This window comes from Lissotriton vulgaris, chromosome 7, assembly GCF_964263255.1.
Source record: "Lissotriton vulgaris chromosome 7, aLisVul1.2, whole genome shotgun sequence".
Taxonomy (NCBI): Eukaryota; Metazoa; Chordata; class Amphibia; order Caudata; family Salamandridae; genus Lissotriton; species Lissotriton vulgaris.
The window spans coordinates 1,022,287,647-1,022,307,917 of NC_141695.1; the positions used below are offsets into that span (position 1 = coordinate 1,022,287,647).

The 20,271-nt window shown below is 50.0% G+C and overlaps 2 protein-coding genes across 2 annotated transcripts in view; both read right to left on the reverse strand.

Moving 5' to 3' along the window:
- HSPA9 (heat shock protein family A (Hsp70) member 9) overlaps positions 1 to 20,271 on the reverse strand; it is a 373,785-nt gene that overhangs the window by 141,435 nt on the left and 212,079 nt on the right. The window lies entirely within an intron of this gene.
- The window catches only part of LOC147702867 (uncharacterized), a 34,626-nt gene that overhangs the window by 5,239 nt on the left and 9,116 nt on the right, over positions 1 to 20,271 (reverse strand). The gene's annotated exons all lie outside the window — the stretch shown is intronic.

The following is a 20,271-nucleotide window of genomic DNA, read 5'->3' on the forward strand; positions in this document are numbered from 1 at the left end:
CTCAGTTATACCTCTGGGGTTTGTGGACTCTATACACACTGTACCCAATCTTGGTCCAGTATATATAGAGCCACTTTCTCACAGTCCTCCCAGGGGTTCTGGAGGTCGCTGGCTGCAGGACAAGACTATTTTTGGCACAGTAGCCCTGGAAACTGCAGACGGGCCGGTAGGGCTGGGGCCAAGTCAGTTGTTCTCTGCCGCCTACACTGTTGGGTGTCTTCTTTCATCCTCCTTCGTAGGTTGCGGGAATCTGCTTTCTTGTTTTAGGGCTGCCCCCTAAATACTGTATTTAGGGGGTGTTTTAGGGGACAGGGTCAGTAGCCAATGGGCTACTGATCTTGGTGTGCTCACCCAACGTGTAGGAGTGAGCACAATCCCTAATTCTTATTGGGGAGTGCCTGCCAGCCGCAAAATGGCGGGCACTGAAGAGGAGGCTTTACCTCACCTGAGGGGTGGTGTTGGAAGAGGTGGGCACACCTTTTGGGCTGGCTAGTTTTTCCCGCCGGTCTTCCCACCGAAAAGGAAAGGGGGACAGGAAAGGGGCCTGCTCCGGTTAGCAGGAGAGGCTAGGAGGGCACATTACAAAGGCTGCCAGGTCTTTGAAGCTCCACTGCCACAGATGGCTCTTCCTGGCCTGGGGGAGATGTGAACATCTCCGTCCAGGAAAGGCTTTGTTTCTGGGCTCAGGGAGCGAAGGCTCCCACCCTAGGGGTCCGGAAACAGGTCTCGTGGTGGCAGCCCTGATTTTGAAATCTAAAAATATTCTTTAGAAATCGCACGGTACCAAACACTGGTCAGTGCGACCATTAGGGTGAGGTGGAACTCAAATGGGCACGTTTCCAGCCCATGTACTCTCTATGGCTTCACTGGCACTTGCAATATTCAGGAATAGACCCCAATATTTAGAGGCATATCTTCTCATGCAGATTTGCCCACAACTGCATAGGCTGGTAAGGACTGCTAGAGAGTAACTTATCTAAATCTTAGGCAGTGCTACCTGGCACGGCACAGGTAGTGTGCCAAGTTGACTGTCATTTGCTGCAGTAGCAAGCAATCTGCATGGTGTAGGTGAGGGGTTCCTAGGGGACACTCTTAAGTCCCAATGCCCCTGGTAAGCAGGTACCTGATACTAGGGACTTTAAGGGAGCCTGACGGCGCAATTGGGGAATAGTTTTTTAGGGGAGAAGCACTGGCAGGGTTCTGATTGGCAGGAACCCTGTGCACTACAATCGCAAACACATCAAAGTCCAGGCAAAAAGTGGCAGGCTAACCATGTCAAAAGAGGCACTTTCTCACAGACTCTGACACTAGGATTAACCCACCCATGACAGTTTTATTGCAAGGTTTGAAATTGCCAAGTTTGTTGTCTAGGTGTTTACTTTGTGCTATGTAGTGGAGGTTATCCCTGTTATTTTTTCTTCTGCAGATGCAGAACTAGAAGTCTCCGGGGCCGAATGTCTGAGCTCCCAGTGTTCAGTGCTGGCGCCTGCGCTCGTGTGGTTTCAGCGTTAAGTCTATTTCGATCTTTGGTACATGGTTCTAGTCGCTGAAGAACTGTTTGCCACATCTGTTTGGTTGTTTGTTCATGGACTTGGTCTCATCTTGTAAGAAAGAGGAGTTCTCATGAGTGGAATGTATTATATGGTCTGGTGGGCCGGGTTGCCTGAGGTGTTTTATGGGAAATGTAGTTTGTATTTTTACTGTTTAATTGGCTATTGAAGTCTTTACAGTTAAGTGAAAGTATAATCCTCACCTCAGTGTCCTTAATAGAACTGAATATTCTTGACGTGAATGCTTGAAAAATTTTCTTTGTGTATCTTATTTGTGAATTACATCAAATAACATTTTATTTGTAATACTTCTTAGAGTAACACTATGCCAAACGTGTTTGACTCAAATTCTACAGTCACCATTAATGAAGGTGACATTTGTTGGGTGGCTTTGCTAGACAGGCCACCATGGTGGACGCCTAATCTTCAAACTCTGGGGCCCAGGCTCTAACATCTGCCAAAATCCCCGATGCCGGATCGCATCTGTGCCCCTAGCGGCTCTAAGCCAGGGGCATGCTAGGGAATGCCTGAGACCTGCAGTGAGGCTGCGGTTCACCAAATCTTGCCCCCTTGTCGACAGGGGAGCAACCGGTGGGCCTGCAGTGGTGCTAATGCCTCGGGAGGGCCTACAACCCCATAGCTGTGCAGCCTGATCTGGGAGGCGGCCTGCATGAATTGTGGTTGAGCTCCCCCACTTCATTACCTCTCTGCACAGTGGCTATTGAGGAGGGCAACGACCAGACCCTCGGGGTGCCGCAGCTGTGCCTATTGCTACAGAACAGAGGGGCCGCATCGCTTTCCCAGCGTCTGCGCCCAGGTAGAGGCTGTGGGGCGTGAAGAGCGAGTGCCTTCTTTCTTTGACTTCCAGCACTGAGGCACTTCACATGGTCCTTCTCGGTGGCCCTCAAGCCTATGTTAGCGTGATGTTCCAACTCCTGGATTAGAGACAAGTCTGTTCGAGCCTCATCAGTTGGTGGGTTGGGGAGGGGTGGGGTGGGGTGGGGGGTACAGTGATGCATAGTACTGGTGGAGGCTAGAACCTGACGCTGGACTGGGTACAGCTAATGCCACGCCACCTATGTGCTCTTCCGAGTGCTGGTGGCCGTAAGCAGGCCATGATGCGGCCTGTCCCCACCTGCCCTTTTCCTCTCTGTGCAAATGCTGACCTCTTGGATCTCCACTCCCGTGTGATGGGGTGCAGCAAACTGCAGACCAGCCCCCACAGAGCCTACAGGCCACACCAAAGACTATGCAACATTGGGCGCCATTCTTCAAGTGACTGAGACAGAGGAATACTCTTGAAAACAAGATCAATTTGTGGCAGTGGATTTAACCCTACTGTAAGATCACCACTGCATGCTCACAGACCACGTTGCCTAATCAGTAAAGATACTAGGTAACCTGGTCATGAGTTCCTTATAAGGCCCACTGAAGTTCTCCCTAATGTTAGCCAGTCGGTTGTAATCAGCATTTACTTGCCACACGCCACTTACTTGTGTAAATACCATGAACCTAGTCATCCGGGTCTTGCCGGGCGCACTCAGGTTTACCTATATCACTTTTAATGTAGGTGAAAAAGTGTAGATGGCACATAAATCATATTTATATTCTGATGCGGAACAGTGTGTTGCTTCCACTGCAAAAAATGACTGCTGTGCAGTTGGAAATTCTTAAAGAAAAGCCCCTTTCACAAGGGAAACTCATCATTGTTGATACTCCTGCGCCTGCCTTGGAGGCGATCACAAAGTTTCTAATGCTAAAGCCCTCCATCCTAGATGGATACAATTCCAACTTTCTTAACAGCAGTTAAGGTAGACTTCGTATTTGACCAGTCTTTACTGACTCAAGAATTCCTTCAGTATGAACAGGTTTACCCTGTGACCACTTCGGTCTAGCCTGTTGAATCGTATGCATATATTGTTTACAGTGATGGTTCAGCCCAGCCTGCAATAAGTTCTAAACAACAATATTCGGCGGAATGTGCTATGTTGGACAGGAACTTCAAAGCACTAAAAACTCGCACCCAGTTCTTAGGGGAGTGCATTGCGCAGTCGGCTGAACTGAAATATTTGCTTCTTGAACTAGAACATACGAATCCGGAATTCCCCACACTTAGTGTGTGATTTGTATTATTGTGTACAGTCCTTTAATGATAATTTACATTATCGGCGGCAGAATAGAGTCATTCTAAAGTCAACACAATCTAGCCTAAAACGCTTTGGGTTAAGGTGGCAGACCTCAAAGACAGGTAGCAACGGGGTCATGTTACTCATACTTTGAGTCATCAGTGATTTGGACTACACATTGTAGGAATTTTCTGGCTGATGAAGTGGCAAAATCTGCAGTAGCGACCGCTATTGCTGCAATTGCTCGTCCTAAAAGGAGAACGATTTTGATATCTTGGCTGCTGTTAATGCTAGCAAGGATGGCGCCACTTTGCCGAAGGGCTTGCCATCTAAGGAAAATGCTACTTATCCAGTATGCATCTGTTCTTGGCATGCAGAGCTGAAGAATCTCATGCTTGTGCATATATCGCCATCTAGTGTTAGGCCAGGATCTTTGCACTTGGCTGTTCTTCAAAGAAGTCTTTGTAGTCACGAGGTAGGTGACTCATCCTTTCGGTGATAGTGTGCATGGTCATCTGTAGGAAGGTACCTCCTGACTATGGTTGCCCCCAACTTTTTTGCCCTGTGTTTTAGCTGGTTTTTGACATAGTCGACCTGGGGCCCTGCCAATCAGGACCCCAGACCTACTGCTCTCTCTGTAAAATGGATTCCATGTACCCTAGATGCATTTCCAATTGGTACTGGGCCACCCTATCAGACCCTGTAACTCAGGGCATGGGTGTACCCAGAGCCTACCAGGGGCTGAAGCATGTATTATGCCACCCCTGGCTGGCCTCCTAAATTTGACACAACTGGCTGCATGACAGCTGGGGCAAAGTCGTGTAATCACCCTTTGCTGTAGATATAGTATACCTATATCTAACCCTAAAATGGACACACAGATTCCTATCAGTCACTCCTATGGCAGGCCTTAACAATCCTAAAGGCAGAGTGCTTGGAATCGTGTGAGATGGTGCTCTGGCATGAGCTGAGCCTGTCTGCAGCTTGCGGAATCAAGTCCTAATAGCTGTTCCATGATATCGCATACCATATACTCTTAAGTGCATTATAATCCTCGCGGTTAAATGCTAACTTTGGTATTGCTTTATCAAAACATGTCGAGTAAGGTGTCATACGAATTGGAATACTAACCCTTCGCCATTTCTGGCGACGGGGTTAGCATTCCACCCTTCTAGAGAGACACGACATGTATGTAACTGTGAACCCCGGTTAAAGTTAAACGAAGCCTCAGCTCCACAAAATGGATGCTGCCACCACAGACACGAGTCTGACCCTCTGCAGCTGGGAGTCCTTCCAGCGAGGGGAGCCTGGACAAAGGGTTTCCTGTCAGGGGCGGTGCTAGCACCGTCCCAGACATGGTTTTGTGTATCCTGGGTAGGCAGGGCTTTTCAGGAAGGTGACTGCTGAGTGGCACCCCGGTGCTCACTATGCATAGGCCAGTCTGAACCAGTTCCAGGGGCACACCAGCCCCTGGCCTGGGGAAGTCCGGCATGGGAGAGGGGTGTAACCACCCCCCTCCTAGTCCCACCCATAGGCAGGACCTAGTCACCGGGTCAGCCCTCTTTTTAGTATAAAGATGGGAGCGGGCCCCCTGTTCAAAGTAGATCATCTTTGGAATCAAGACACGACTTTCTGCGAAAGACATCAAGATTTCCTTCTTCAAGATTCTCCCTTGTGGCTAAGGAGTAGTCACCCTGCGTCAAGCGGGCACCATCCTAAGAGCACTGCGGTCTGCTGCAAGTCCTTCACGAATCCGACGACCCAGCTCGACGAGACCCGGCTTCCCTGGCACCTCTGACCTCTACTCACCTCTACAGCAAAGCTGAGAACTGTGAGTGCGACGAGACCTCGAGGGACCGACGATCGCCAAGACTGCACGACTTATTTGCAACAAGCCCACCGAGTCTTCCACTGGTGAGTGCTTTGGGGTCCGAGAAGCCCCAACCCTGAGCAGCTCCAGCACCGAAGATCAGCCCTCCAGCATCTCCACGATCTGCGTGGGGCCCTTCTGCTTTTGCGTGCTCACCGCGCTGTGTGGCTACTAGCCGGCTGGCTTGTGGCCTTCTTCACGACGCCCGACGACATCACTGCTGCTGGTCTGGTTGCTCCAGACTGGCCCTTGCTTCCTTCTTCAAGAGAGGCACCCCGGACCCTCCTGGTCCACTCCAGACGCCATTTTGAGTCCACCGCGTGGGCTTGAATTTGCCAAGGCTTTGTTGCCCAATCCTGGGTCCAGCGACGCCGACAGCTTCATCCATCGTGGGACAGCTCGCTCCTCCATCCTGGTCGCCGACAACGCCTCCTGGTCCGTGAGATCTGCGAGCACAGCGTCACCCACTCACCTAGTCGAGGTGACTACCATCCGGTGCCCTCCTGGTGCCACCTGACTACTGGCTAGTAGTCTCGAACTTGGTCCCCTCGGCTTTCAGGTGTCATCTTCCTTCGATCCAGGCTTGGATCCATCGAACTTTCTTCACTGGTCGCCTGCCAGCAACTTCTTTCTTCCAGGCTCCTGGTCCGTCTACGAGGATTCCCGACGTCTTTTGAGACCTATGCAGCTGCAGCCCCTGGGCTAGGTAACTTCGGCATTTCGGTGCCCCAGCATAGCCTCACTATCCAAGGGTCAGAATCCACTTTAGTTTTCCTCCTACCAGGTCGGGTTCGCCCGAGAACACTAACTTTGTCATTACTAGCTACCATAGACTTTGTCCCGCATCAGGCGTGAGAGTGCACACTCTGCACCAGAGTCCCCTGGGTCTCCTAGAAGTAATCTGAAGATTCTATAGTCAAGATCTAGCGATTCCAAAGCCTATTAGTACTGTACTTACCTGCTAGTAATTTCGCATTCCACTTTCAGAGTATATGGTTTTCCGTGCCCCTCGGGCATTTGTATATACTGTGCTAACTCAAGTATTTTCGTAAGAGTTTTGTTTTGTGCTAAGTACCCTGTCCTCATAAAGAGTACAGGGCTGTTGTGATTCTTAATAAATATCTTGTTTATTATCATAACACTTGTGTGGTGTCCTTTCACTTGGTGTTCAAGGGGTATATGTGTGGTATAACAGCTGGCTTAACACGCCCTCTCGAGTCTTTAGCCTTAGACTGCTCGTATCCACGCTACTAGGATAGCTGGTCTATAAGGTTGACTTACAACCAATCAATAAGGGTTGCTGGACTGATACATAGTGTTCACTAGAATACGGAGCACTGCATATCAGGCCACCTTCTCACAATCGACTCCATCTTTAGATTGTTTTCCCGCAGAGGGTGAGAGAATGGAGTAGTAGTAAAGAATAGAGATGACCATGTGTCGAATATGCTACTTACCAGTATGCATCTGTTCTTGGCATGTAGGGCTGCTGACATTCATATCTGTGCATAGATCGCCGCCTAGTGTTGGGTCCGGATGATCGCACATTGTTGTCCTGGAAGAGTCTTCGAAGTATCATGAGATCGCTGGCTCCTCCCCTGGACTGCAGTGCGCATGGGCATCGACTCCATCCTCAGATTGTTTTTAGCCATTGCGGCAAAGATGGAGTGTAACTCAGTGAGTGATGACCATCCTAAGAGTATTAGTGAGTGCTGCAGCCGCTACAGGCGCCGGGGAGGAGGGCGGGCGATATGAATGTCAGCAGCCCTACATGCCAAGAACAGATGCATACTGGTAAGTAGCATATTCGGTTCGAGGCATGTGGGCTGCTGAATTCATATCTGTGCATATAATGCATAGCAGTCCCTCAATTAGCAGCGGCCGCCTGTGCCAGCTGCAGCAGTTTGGAAAAGTGTTTTTAGAACAGCCTGCCCTACAGCTGCCTGCTGTTTGGAGTGCACATCAACACAGTAATGTTTTGTAAATGTGTGTGTGGTAGACCATGTGGCTGCTCTAAATAGGTCCTCTAAAGGAATATTTCCAAGGAAAGCCATGGAGGTCCCCAACTTCCGGGTGGAGTGGGCCCGCGGGGGGGGGGGGGATCGGTAGAGTGCGCTTACCTTTCTGATAGCAGATCTGAATACATTTAACGATCCACCTGGCTATACCAGCCTTAGAAATGGGATTGCCTTTGTGTTGTGGCGAAAATGCAACAAATAGTTGTTTCGTCTTCCGAAAATCTTTGGTCCTATCAATGTAGTACATCAAGGCTCTCGACATCAAGCGTGTGGAGCATTCTCTCCGCAACGGACTCAGGATTTTGGAAGAACACAGGCAGTTCTATAGTCTGGTTGATATGGAACTGTGAAACCACCTTAGGAAGGAACTTAGGGTTAGTGCGAAGCACCACCCTGTTGGAATGAATCTGTATGAATGGCTCTTGGATAGTTAGAGCCTGGAGTTCACCAACGCGTCGTAGCGACGTAATCGCTATTAGGAAAGCCACTTTCCATGTCAAGAACTGAATCTCGCATGAATGCAGTGGCTCAAAAGGTGGACCCATCAGTCTTGTAAGGACCGCATTTAGGTTCCATTCAGGAGCTGGTGGGGTCCGGGGGGGAATGACTTGTTTGAGTCCTTCCAGAAAAGCTTTGATGGCAGGCACTCTGAAAAGGGAGAGATGCTGCCTGTTTGAGATAAGCAGCTATTGCGGATAAATGTATACGAATGGAAGCATAGGCCAGATTACATTGGTATAGATGTAACAGAAAACAAATGAGGTTTTGAGTAGATGCGTCCAGCGGGTTGATGTTGTGGTGAGCACAATAAATGACAAACCGCTTCCATTTCGCCGCATAGCATGCTCTGGTGGTGGGCCTCCTCGCCTCCCTGATGATGTCCATACAGTCAGGAGGTAAGTTGAGGTTGCCAAACTCTAAGACCTCAGGAGCCAGATCGCCAGGTTGAGCTGTTGCGGATCTGGATGCTGAATGTCGCCATCGCTCTGCGTCAAAAGCCTGGGTGTGAGGCGCAGCCTTTGATGTGGTACCACGGACAGTTCCAGAAACGTGGTGTACCATGGTTGGCGTGCCCACGTTGGAGCAACCAGGATGAGAGTCATCGAGTGTTGCTTCAGTTTGCGTGCCACCAGCGGTATTAGAGGGGAAAAGCGTACGCAAATCTGCCTGACCAGTTCATCCATATTGCATTGCTCTGCCACTGTGGGTGTGGAAACCTGGCGGCAAAGCTTCGGCATTTGGCGTTCTCCCTTGTGGCGAACAGGTCTATCTCTGGATGACCCCACCGTTGGAAGTACGGGTGGAGTACTGATGGATGTATCTCCCACTCGTGCATTTGGTGGCTGTACCTGCTGAGCAGGTCCGCCATCTGATTGTCCTTGCCAGGGAGGTGTTCCGCAATGAGGAAGATATTCCTTTGAATGGCCCACTTCCATATGCTCTGAGCCAGATGAGACAACTGTGGAGAGTGTGTACCTCCCGGCTTCTGAATGTAGTACATGGCCGTCATGTTGTCCGTCCGGATCAACACAACCTTGTTGCACAGATGTACTTTGAATGCTTTCATCGCCATGAAGATAGCCATCAGTTCTAGAACGTTGATGTGCATCTTCCTCTGTTGCGTTGTCCATAGTCCCTGCACCGTGTAGTGGAGAACATGAGCTCCTCAACCCTGGAGAGATGTGTCCGTCGTCAGAATGATCTGAGGCACAGGCTCCTGGAACGGTCGTCCCTTGCAAAGGTTGTGTGGATTCCACCAATGCAGAGAGTTGTATGCACGACCGGTTACCAACACTAGGTCTTTCAACTGTCCGTGAGCCCGATTCCACTGACGTGCTAAGCACTCCTGAAGCGGACGCATATGTAGTCTTGCGTGCGGGACTATGAAAATGCAGGAGGCCATCATGCCTATCAACTGCATGAACACTCGGGCCTGAAGCAAGTGTTGAGGTCTGAATTTTTGTATCAGCGATTGAATGCTGCTGATCCTCACTGAATTTGGCTGTGCTTTGGCTGCCAGAGTGTCTATGGTCGCACCCAGATACTGCCCTATGTGGGCAGGTTGCAGGTGGGACTTTGGGTAATTCAGTGAGAATCCCAGATAGTGAAGAAGGTGAATGGTGTGGGACATGTGGGCGGCACACTGCTGGGCCGACTTTGCCTGGATAAGCCTCTCGTCCAGATAAGGGTAGACGTGAATGTTTTGTCTCCGTAAGTGTCACCGTCGCCAGGCACTTTGTAAACACCCTGGGTGCCGTGGTCACTCCGAAAGGTAGGACCTTGAATTGGTAATGCTGATTTTGGATGGTGAACCGGAGGTATTTTCTGTGTGACGGGTGTAGCGGAATATGAAAATACGCATCCTTCAAATCTAATGTTGCGAGAAAATCTCCCTGACTGAGCAACGGTAGGACTTGCTGCAGTGTTAGCATATGAAAGTGCTCTGATAGAATGTACTGATTGAGGGGTCTGAGGTACCCGTCCTTTTTTGGGATCAAGAAGTACAGAGAGTAAACTCCGGTGCCTCTTTCTTCCACAGGCACGAGCTCGATTGCCCCTTTTTGCAGCATGATGAGAACCTCCTGCTGCAATAAGTGCAAATGCTCTGTGGACATAGGACGGTGTCTTGGGGGTATGTTGGGTGGAGTGGATGTTAACTCCAGACAATAACCGTACTGGATAAGCTTTGTGACCCACCTGTCTGTGGTGATGGACTTCCAGACTGGCAGGAACTGTTGGAGTCTCCCCCCGACCGGAGTGGTATGGTCGGGGGGCAGTGACAAGGCGTCACTGTTTGTTAGTGGCAGAGGACCTGGAGCTGTTGTTTCCACGACCTCTACCCTTGGCGCTGTTTTCACGATAGCCACCTCTACTTTGTTTGGCATAGGTGGTTTGCGCGCCACCTTTATTGTACTGTGTCTGTTGGGTCAGCTGGCCTCTGGAAACACCTCTATTGCTTGAGCGACGAAAAGAACCACCCCTGAACTGCTGGGACTGTAGAGCCCCCATACCCTTCGCAGCCAGTGTCCTTCTTGATCTTCTCCAAGGTGGTGTCTACCTCTGGACCAAATAAATGATCAGGGTTTACTGGCTGATTGAGAATGGTGGTCTGTATCTCTGGCTTGAACCCGGAGATCCTAAGCCAGGCATGTCGTCTCAACAAGACACTAGTGTTAACGGCTCTGGCCGCGGTGTCTGCTGTGTCCAGTGCACATTTAATAGAAGCATTTGATATGAGCTTTCCTTCCTGTATGAGCATCTCAGCTGCCTCCTTATATTCATCTGGCAGGTGCTACAACAGGGTCTCCAGTGTGTCTTAATGGGCCCTGTCATACCTGGCTAAGAGTGCCTGAGTGTTTGAAATGCGCCAGATGTTGGCCGCTTGAGACGCCACCCTTTTCCCTGATGCCTCTAGAACCTTAGATTCCTTATCTGGGGAGGAGCATCACCCGTTGTTTGTGAATTAGCCCTCTTCCGGGCATCAGAAACAACAAGAGTCCAACGGCAACTGTCCCTTGATGTAGGTAGGGTCCCCAGGCGCCGGTTTGTACTTCTTTTCAATCCTGGGGTTTGTCACCCTGGCTCTTGTAGGCTCCCTAAATATTTCCCCAGCATGTTTCAAGACACCCTTTAACATAGGCAGAGTCCTGACAGTCCTCTCTGAGGTGGAAAAGGTGTCAAACAGAAAGTCTACTTCAATAGGGTCAGCATGAAGCTGGACGTCATGATTCTTGGCTGCCCTTTCAATAAGGGCATTACACGCCGACGAATCCTCAGTAGGCGATGTTTTCACAGTATACACGAGTGTCTGCGGCAGTGTGTGGATCCCCAGGGTCAGCAGCATCTGCCCAAGGTTCAGTAGTATCTTCTGGATCAGTGTCCACAGGATAACTGTATTCATCATTGTCACCTTCCCCAGTTTCCACATCTGAATAAGTGGGTGAGACATCATGGCTACGTGGAGATACAGGTACTACAAGAACAGGTGTTGTAGTAGAATCCTTTTTCAGCAGGATTTTATACGACACCATTGGCTGTTCCGGGGCGATCTTTCGCTTATAAATGGAAAGTCTGCCTGTTTCGGCATCGATAAATTGTTCCTGTTGCTCTTCGAGCGAGGGCTGTCGATGCTTTGTGGCTGGGACCACAGTTGTGGGCTTCGGCCCCATGGACACCTTCTTGGGCACCTCGACGGTCGTTTTAGAGACGAAGGCCTTCTGCACCACTTTCGGTGGCAGCGTGAAGTGGATGGGCGTCGACGTCTTTTGAGGCTTATCGGCATGCTTCGATGGCGGAGGATCCCTTGGTCCGACAGCTGAAGCCTTGTCCTTAATGCACTTCAGGGATTCCGCCACCTGCTTCGAGAAGGAGGTGGACGGCTGCGTCGACTCGACAGAATCCTTCGAGGCACCACCAGGCGTGGACTCGGGGGTGGTACTGCTTTTAGCCTTGTCCGGTCGACGCGCAGGCTCGAGAACCTTCTGATCACCGAGTCCTTTGTCAGTGTCGACTTTTCGGCGCAGATTTTTTCGGCTCGACATCCTTGACCTTTGCCTTCCGCGTGCTAGATTTCGGCTCAACGCCCTTTAGCGGCCTCTTCTGGTCGATAACACTTCTACTTCGTCGGTGCCAACAGATCCGAGGACTTTGATCCGACCAAAGCAATACGCACTTTCGATTTACCCTCAAGTTCTTTAGGTTGCGTAGACACCGAAGCTTTCTCTTTCGGTTTTGCAACTTGCGGCTCCTTAGACATGTCCGAAGCCGAGCCCGAAGGCGGGGCCGTAGAACTTATTGGAAGATGGATTTAGGCCCAGATCCTTGTACTGGGGTGAATGTAAGACATTGATCTACATTCTGTCCATCAAATTGTTTTTTGTAATTTTCTCCCTGAGTGTACTGGGGTAGCTCAGACGTGGGTCCCAGAGCCTCCACACCACTGGAGTCAAGCTAGCCGGGCTGATGAGGTGTTACCTCGAAACCGGTCCGGTCCTCGGATGCTTGATTCCGGTCTGGGAAAGATATGGCTGTTGTAGTTCGGACTGGACTGTTCCCATGGGGCACAGGGTCAGAGCTGATTTGCATAAAGCCATTATCTGACCCAGGGTGGTGTGGAGTGCAAAAAACGATGGATTTAGGCCCAGATCCTTGTACTGGGGTGAATGCAAGACATTGATCTACATTCTGTCCATCAAATTGTTTTTTGTAAATCTTGGGTAAGGCCCTGTGGCGATCCCTCGACCTGAGCCTTATGAAGTGTCTTGGCCCCAGTATCAGTTTGTGGGCCTAGCTCCTCACTCGAGCTATCTTCCATGGCCCCAAAGGCCCCATCGTCGTCTCCTACCTCGTCGACGACGTCCTCCGCATCGAGCATCTCAACATCAGCGTCGTAGCTGGAGTCTACCTCCGATGCGGAATCCGACCGGTTTTCTCGAACCTCCCGCTCTGCTCCATCATACCCGGCATCGAAGATGTCCACCGGTTCAGGTGCCGTCTGCTGGGCTTCCTTGCGCGCAGCGCGCCAATGCAGAATTGTCTTTTTGGATCGGAAACAAGCCATACAGCTGGCTTCATCATGATCCGGCGACAGGCACTTGTTGCACACCGGGTGGACGTCGATGTGGGGATATTTCGAGTTGCACACGGGCCATCTTTTGAACGGGCTCCGTTCCATGAGGGTTCGTCGATAAGGCCTCTGGCGTCGACCGTGCCTTCAGCGCCGAAAAGCAGGCAGCTCTTCTGGATATCCGGCTCGGGAACCGAGCTGGAACAGAACTGGGCACCAATCGCAAGACAATACCGACGAAAAAACGAAAGGCCTTTTGGCCAAAAGAAAGTTTTATATCGATTCCGACTTGAGTGAACCAATATACATCCGAACCCAATGGCGGAAAAAAAACAATCTGAGGATGGAGTCGATGCTAATGCGCACTGTAGTCCAGGAGAGGAGCCACCTATCTCGTGATACTTCGAGGACTCTTCCAGGACAACAATGTGCGATCATCCGGACCCAACATAAGGCGGCGATCTATGCACAGATATGAATTCAGCAGCCCACATGCCTCGAACATATATGAATAGTAACAGAAGAACTACAGCAGCTACAGGTACCCGGGGAGATGGGTGTGCGCATGAGATTCTACAGCTCTACATGCCAAGAACAGATGCATACTGGGTAAGTAGCATTTTCCGTTTGAGGCATGTGAGGTGAAGATCACATGCTTGTATAGACTATAGAGCAGTCTCCCCTAAGCGGAGGCTATCCTGTAACTGATGGAGTCATCTGAAACCGCGTTCTAAGTACTGTGCTTTTATGGATTCTTGGAATCCGAATAAAGTTATTTGAACTTGAACTACTGCTTGACCCACATTAGCTTGTTGTCTTGCTAATACATCTACACAATAGTGTTTGGTGAATGTGTGTGGTGTAGACCAGGTTGCAGCTTTGCAGATAGCAGTAATAGGGATATTCCCTTGGAAAGCCACAGCCCCCAACTTGCAAGTGGAATGTGCTCTGGGGGTACTGAGAGAGTCCTTTTGGCTTTATCATAACAAATCTGAATACATTTAACAATCCACCTAGCAATAACTGACTTGGAGATAGGATTGCCATTGTGAGGTGGATAAAAAGTGACAAAGTTGTTTGGTTTTACAAAATGATTTTGTTCTTTCAGTGCAATACAAAAGAGGTCTTCTGACATCTATGTAAATGTATTTGAGCTTGTAAAGCGCACTGCTACCTGTAGGTTTCCTGGCGCTATATAACGCTGGGGAACCCGTCCTGGCTTTCCCTGTGAGATGGTCCCTATTGGCATCCCCGGCGTTGATGGGGACGTTTGTGGAGATTAAGCAAGCTATTGCCCAGAGTTGCTGAGTGGTACCCATGGTTAGAGTGGCACAGAAGGCGAGATTTATCGAGCCCGCTGACATTGGCCCAACACCGTGCCGCGTCGGGAATTGAACCCTGGTCCCGGGCCGACCTCTGCCGCCTCTAACCAGTGAGCCACACTACTCCATCTAAGGTATGTAGAGCTCGTTCTGCAAAAGAGTCAGTTTGAGAGAGGAGCACAGGTAATTCAACCGACTAATTGAGGAATTTTGGGTTGGTACGAAGAACTACTTTATCTTTGTGTAACTGGTAAAAAGGTTCTTCTATGGTTAATGTCTGTAGTTCACCCACTCTCCTCAATGAAGTGATTACAATGAAGAAAGCTGTTTTCCAAGTGAGGAACTGTAGTTCACATCTGTGCACAGGTTCAAATGGTGGACCCATTAACCTTGTGAGGACTATGTTAAGATTTCATACTGGGGCAGGTGAAGTTGTTTAGTCCTTCCATAAATGCTTTGATGACAGGCACTCGAAATAACAAGTGTTGCCTATTTTGAAGGTAGGCTGCTATTGTAGCAAGATGCAGTCTGATGGATGTATAGGCCAATGCTGACTGCTGCAAATGTAATAGGTAGCAGAGTATGTTCTGTAGGGAATTTGATATGATTGTTATTGCAATAGATAACAAAACACTTCCATTTGGCTGCGTAGCAGGCCTTTGTGGTAGGCTTCCTGGCCTCTCTAATAATGTTCATACAGTCTGGTGGAAGGTTTAGATAACCAAACTATGACTTCGGGAGCCAGATCGCAAGATTCAGTTGTTTGGGAACTGGGTGTTTGATTTCTCCATGGCTCTGTGTGAGGAGACGGAGTTGCATAACATTTTTGATGTGGTACCAGAGCGAGTTTCAACAGGGTTGTGAACCAGGGTTGATGTGCCCATGTTGGAGCCAATAGTATTAGCGGGAGTGATGTTTGCATGAGTTTCCGAATCCCTGATGGAATGAGTGGGAGAGGCGAAAAAACATAAGCAAATATCCCTGACCAGTTCATCCATAGAGCATTGCCTTTGGACAACAGGTGTGGTTACCTGGAGGCGAAGCTTTGGCATTTTGCGTTTTCGGGTGTTACGAACAGGTCTATGTGAGGGACTCCCCAGGCTTGGAAGTATGGGTGGAGAACTGGAGGGTGAAGTTCCCAATCGTGTATTTGATAACTTTGCCTGCTGAGGAGATCCGCAATCTTTGTAGACTCCTGGGAGGTGTTCCGCTAGGAGATAAACGTTGTGGTGAATTGCCCACCCCCAGATGTCTTGGGCTAAATGGGACAGTTGGAGAGAGTGTGTCCCCTCCTGCTTCTGTATGTAATACATATCTGTCATGTTGTTGGTTAAGACTAGTACAGCTTTGCCAGACAGGTGATCTTGAAAGGCTTTGAGGGCTAGAATGAATATGCTACTTACCAGTATGCATCTGTTCTTGGCATGTAGGGCTGCTAACATTCATATCTAGTGCATAGATCGCCGCCTAGTGTTGGGTCCGGATGATTGCACATTGTTGTCCTGGAAGAGTCTTCGAAGTATCACGAGATAGGTGGCTCCTCCCCTGGACTACAGTGCGCATGGGCATCGACTCCATCCCCAGATTGTTTTTAGCCATTGTGTAGAGATGGAGTGAAATAGTGTAAATGATGTCCATGCTAATGATTGAATGCAAGAAATTACCTGCAGCCGCTACGGGCGCCGGGGAGGAGGGCGAGCGATATGAATGTTAGCAGCCCTACATGCCAAGAACAGATGCATACTGGTAAGTAGCATATTCAGTTCGAGGCATGTGGGCTGCTAAATTCATATCTAGTGCATAGAATACATAGCAGTCCCTCCATTAACGGCGGCCGCCCGTGCCAGCTGCAGAAGTTTGAAAAAGAGTTTCAAGAACAGCCTGACCTACAGCTGCCTGCTGTTTGGAATGCACATCTACACAGTAGTGTTTAGTAAAGGTGTGTGGTGTAATCCACGTGGCTGCTCTACAAATATCTTCCAAAGGAATATCACCTAGGAAAGCCATGGAGGCCCCTAACTTGCGTGTGGAGTGGGCCCTGGGGGGGACCGTTAAAGTGCGCTTAGCCTTGTGGTAGCAAATCTGAATACACTTAACGATCCACCTGGCTTTTCCTGCCTTGGAAATGGGGTTGCCTTTGTGCTGGGCTGAGAAGGCGACAAATAGCTGTTGTGTCTAAAGCTTTTGGTCCTGTCAATGTAGTACAGTAATGCTCGTTTGACATCAAGCGTATGGAGCATTCTTTCTGCTACTGTTTCAGGGTTTTGAAAGAACGTGGGTAGTTCAATGGTTTGATTGACATGAAACTGCGACACCACCTTAGGGAGAAACTTAGGGTTAGTGCGCAGCACTACCCTGTTAGGATGAATTTGAATAAATGGCTCTTGTATTGTGAGCGCTTGTAGCTCACTAACACGCCGTAGCGATGTGATGGCAATGAGAAAAGCCACTTTCCATGTCAAGAACTGAATCTCACAGGAGTGTAGAGGCTCAAACGGTGGTCCCATTAACCTGGTGAGGACCACATTGAGGTTCCACACAGGAGCTGGTGGGGTCCTGGGGGGAATGACTCGTTTCAGCCCTTCCAGGAATGCTTTGATGGCAGGCACCCTGAAAACTGAGAGGTGCTGCCTGTTTTGGAGATAAGCCGCTATTGCGGATAAGTGTATCCGAATGGAAGCGTACGCCAGATTACATTTGTAAAGATGTAACAAATAGCAGATGATATTAGGAATGGATGCATCTAGCGGGTTGATATGATGTTCTGTACAGTAAATGACAAACCGCTTCCATTTTGCTGCATAGCAAGCTCTGGTTGTTGGCCTTCTTGCCTCCCGGATGATGTCCATGCATTCCGGGGGAAAATCAAGGTAGCCAAACTCTAAGACCTCAGGAGCCAGATCGCTAGGTTCAGCTGTTGCGGATCTGGGTGCTGAATGTCGCCATGGTTCTGCGTCAAGAGCTTGAGTGTGAGGCGCAGCCTTTGATGCGGTACCACGGAGAGTTCCAGAAACGTGGTGTACCATGGCTGGCGTGCCCACATTGGAGCAACCAGGATGAGTGTCATCGAGTGTTGCAGCAGCTTCCGTGCCACCAGCGGTATGAGAGGTGCTGGGGGAAAAGCGTACGCAAATTTGCCTGACCAGTTCATCCATATCGCATTGCCCTGCGACTGTGGGTGTGGGAACCTGGCGGCGAAGCTTGGGCATTTTGCGTTCTCCCTTGTGGCAAACAGGTCTATTTCTGGATGACCCCACTGCTGGAGGTACGGGTGGAGTACTGATGGATGTAGCTCCCACTCGTGCATTTGGTGGCTGTACCTGCTGAGCAGATCCGCCATCTGATTGTCCACGCCCGGGAGGTGTTCTGCCATGAGGAAGATGTTCCTCTGAATGGCCCACTTCCACATGCCCTGAGCCAGATGAGACAACTGTGGAGAGTGTGTGCCTCCCTGCTTTTGGATATAGTACATTGCCGTCATGTTGTCCGTCCGGATCAACACGACCTTGTTGCACAGATGTACCTTGAAGGACTTTAGTGCCATGAAGATTCCCATCAGTTCTAAGTAGTTGATGTGCATCTTCTTCTGCTGTGTCGACCATAGCCCCTGCACTGTGTAGTGGAGTACATGCGCTCCCCAACCCTGGAGAGATGTGTCCGTTGTCAGGATGATTTGTGGCACAGGCTCCTGGAACGGTCGGCCCTTGCAAAGGTTGTGTGGAGTCCCCCAATGCAGAGAGTTGTAGGCCCGACCAGTCACCAACACTAGGTCTTTCAACTGCCCTTGAGCCCGAGTCCACTGGCGTGCCAAGCATTCCTGGAGCGGACGCATATGCAACCTCGCGTGTGGGACTATGAAGATGCAGGAGGCCATCATGCCTATCAACTGCATAAAAACTCTCGCAGGGAGTGAGTGCTGCGGTTTGAACCTCTGTATCAGCGACTGGATGTTGTTGATCCTCGCTGTGTTTGGCTGAGCTGTAGCAGCCAGAGTATTTATAGTCGCGCCCAAATACTGCCGCACATGGGCTGGCTGAAGGTGCGACTTTGGATAGTTGAGCGAAAACCCCAGACTGTGAAGAAGGTGAATAGTGCGGGACATGTCTGCGGCGCACTGCTGTGCCGACTTGGCTTGAACGAGCCAGTCGTCCAGGTAAGGGTAGACATGTATGTTCAGTCTCCTGAGGTGCGCCGCCACCGTTGCCAGACACTTTGTGAACACTCTGGGAGCAGTGGTCACACCGAAGGGTAGGACCCTGAACTGGTAATGCCGGTTTAGAATGGTGAACCGGAGGTATTTTTTGTGGGATGGATGGAGTGGTACGTGAAAATAAGCATCCTTGAGGTCCAAGGTTGCGAGAAAATCTCCCTGGTTTAACAGTGGAAGAACTTGCTGCAGAGTTAACATGTGGAAGTGTTCTGAAAGAATATACATGTTGAGGGGGCGTAGGTCCAGAATGGGTCTGAGTGAGCCGTCCTTCTTTGGGATTAAGAAGTACAGGGAGTAAACCCCTGTGCCTTGTTCCTCCAGTGGCACGAGCTCTATTGTGCCTTTTTGCAGCATCACCAGAACCTCTTGCTGCAATAAGTGCAAGTGCTCTGCCGACATAGGACGTGGTCTTGGGGGTATGTTGGGTGGAGTGGATGTTAACTCCAAACAATAGCCGAACTGGATAAGTTTCCTTACCCACCTGTCTGTGGTGATGGACTTCCAGACTGGCAGGAACTGCTGGAGTCTCCCCCCGACAGGTGTTGGATGGTCGGGGGGCAGTGACAGGGAGTCACTGTTTGTTGGCGGCAGAGGAACGGGAACGGTTGTTGCCTCTGCCCCTGCCCTTGGCGTGGTTTCCTCTGTAACCTCCTCTACCCTGTTTGGTGTATGAGGACTGTGCCCCACTTTTACTGAATTGCGCCTGTTGTGCCAAGTGTCCTCTGGTAACACCCCGAGTGCCTGAGCGACGAAAAGTGCTCCCTCTGTATTGCTGAGACTGAAGTGCACCCATGGATTTAGCCGTCTCAGTATCTTTTTTTATTTTTTCGAGGGTGGAGTCCACCTCAGGGCCAAACAGTCTCCCTAGAATCCCGAGAACTGAGATCAGACACCCTGTTTTTAGCAGACATTCCCAGAATAAGAAAGGCTCGCGCCGGCGGTCGCAGCTTCTCTTACAACGCCTCTAGACTCTGGAACAGCCTTCCCCTTAACATCCGGAAAGAAAACAATCTCCTCGCATTTCGCAGACTGCTAAAAACCTGGTTGTTCCCCCAAATAATTCCACCTATTGGAGGTATGTCAAGCTTTATGTTAGCGCTGGGACGCCCAATGGGTAGCTACGCGCTTTAGAAATCCTAAAATCAAATCAAATCAAATCAAATCTGGATTAACGGGCTGGTTGAGGATAGTAGTCTGTATCTCTGGCTTGAACCCTGAAATGCGGAGCCATGTTTGACGCCGTAACATCACACTAGTATTGATCGCTCTCGCTGCCGTATCCGCAACGTCGAGCGCACATCTAATTGCAGCGTTGGAGATGAGCTTGCCTTCTTGGATAAGCATCTCAGCTCCTTCTTTAAACTCGTCTGGAAGGTGTTGTAAAAGCTGCTCTAAGGTGTCATAGTGTGCCCTGTCGTATCTGGCCAGCAGAGCTTGTGTGTTGGATATGCGCCAGATGTTTGCTGCCTGCGCTGCCACCCTTTTCCCCGATGCCTCCAGCACTTTAGACTCTTTGTCCGGGGGAGGAGCTTCACCTGTTTGAGAGTTCGCCCTTTTGCGAGCATTAGAGACCACCAAAGAGTCCAGAGGCAACTGGCCCCGTATGTAA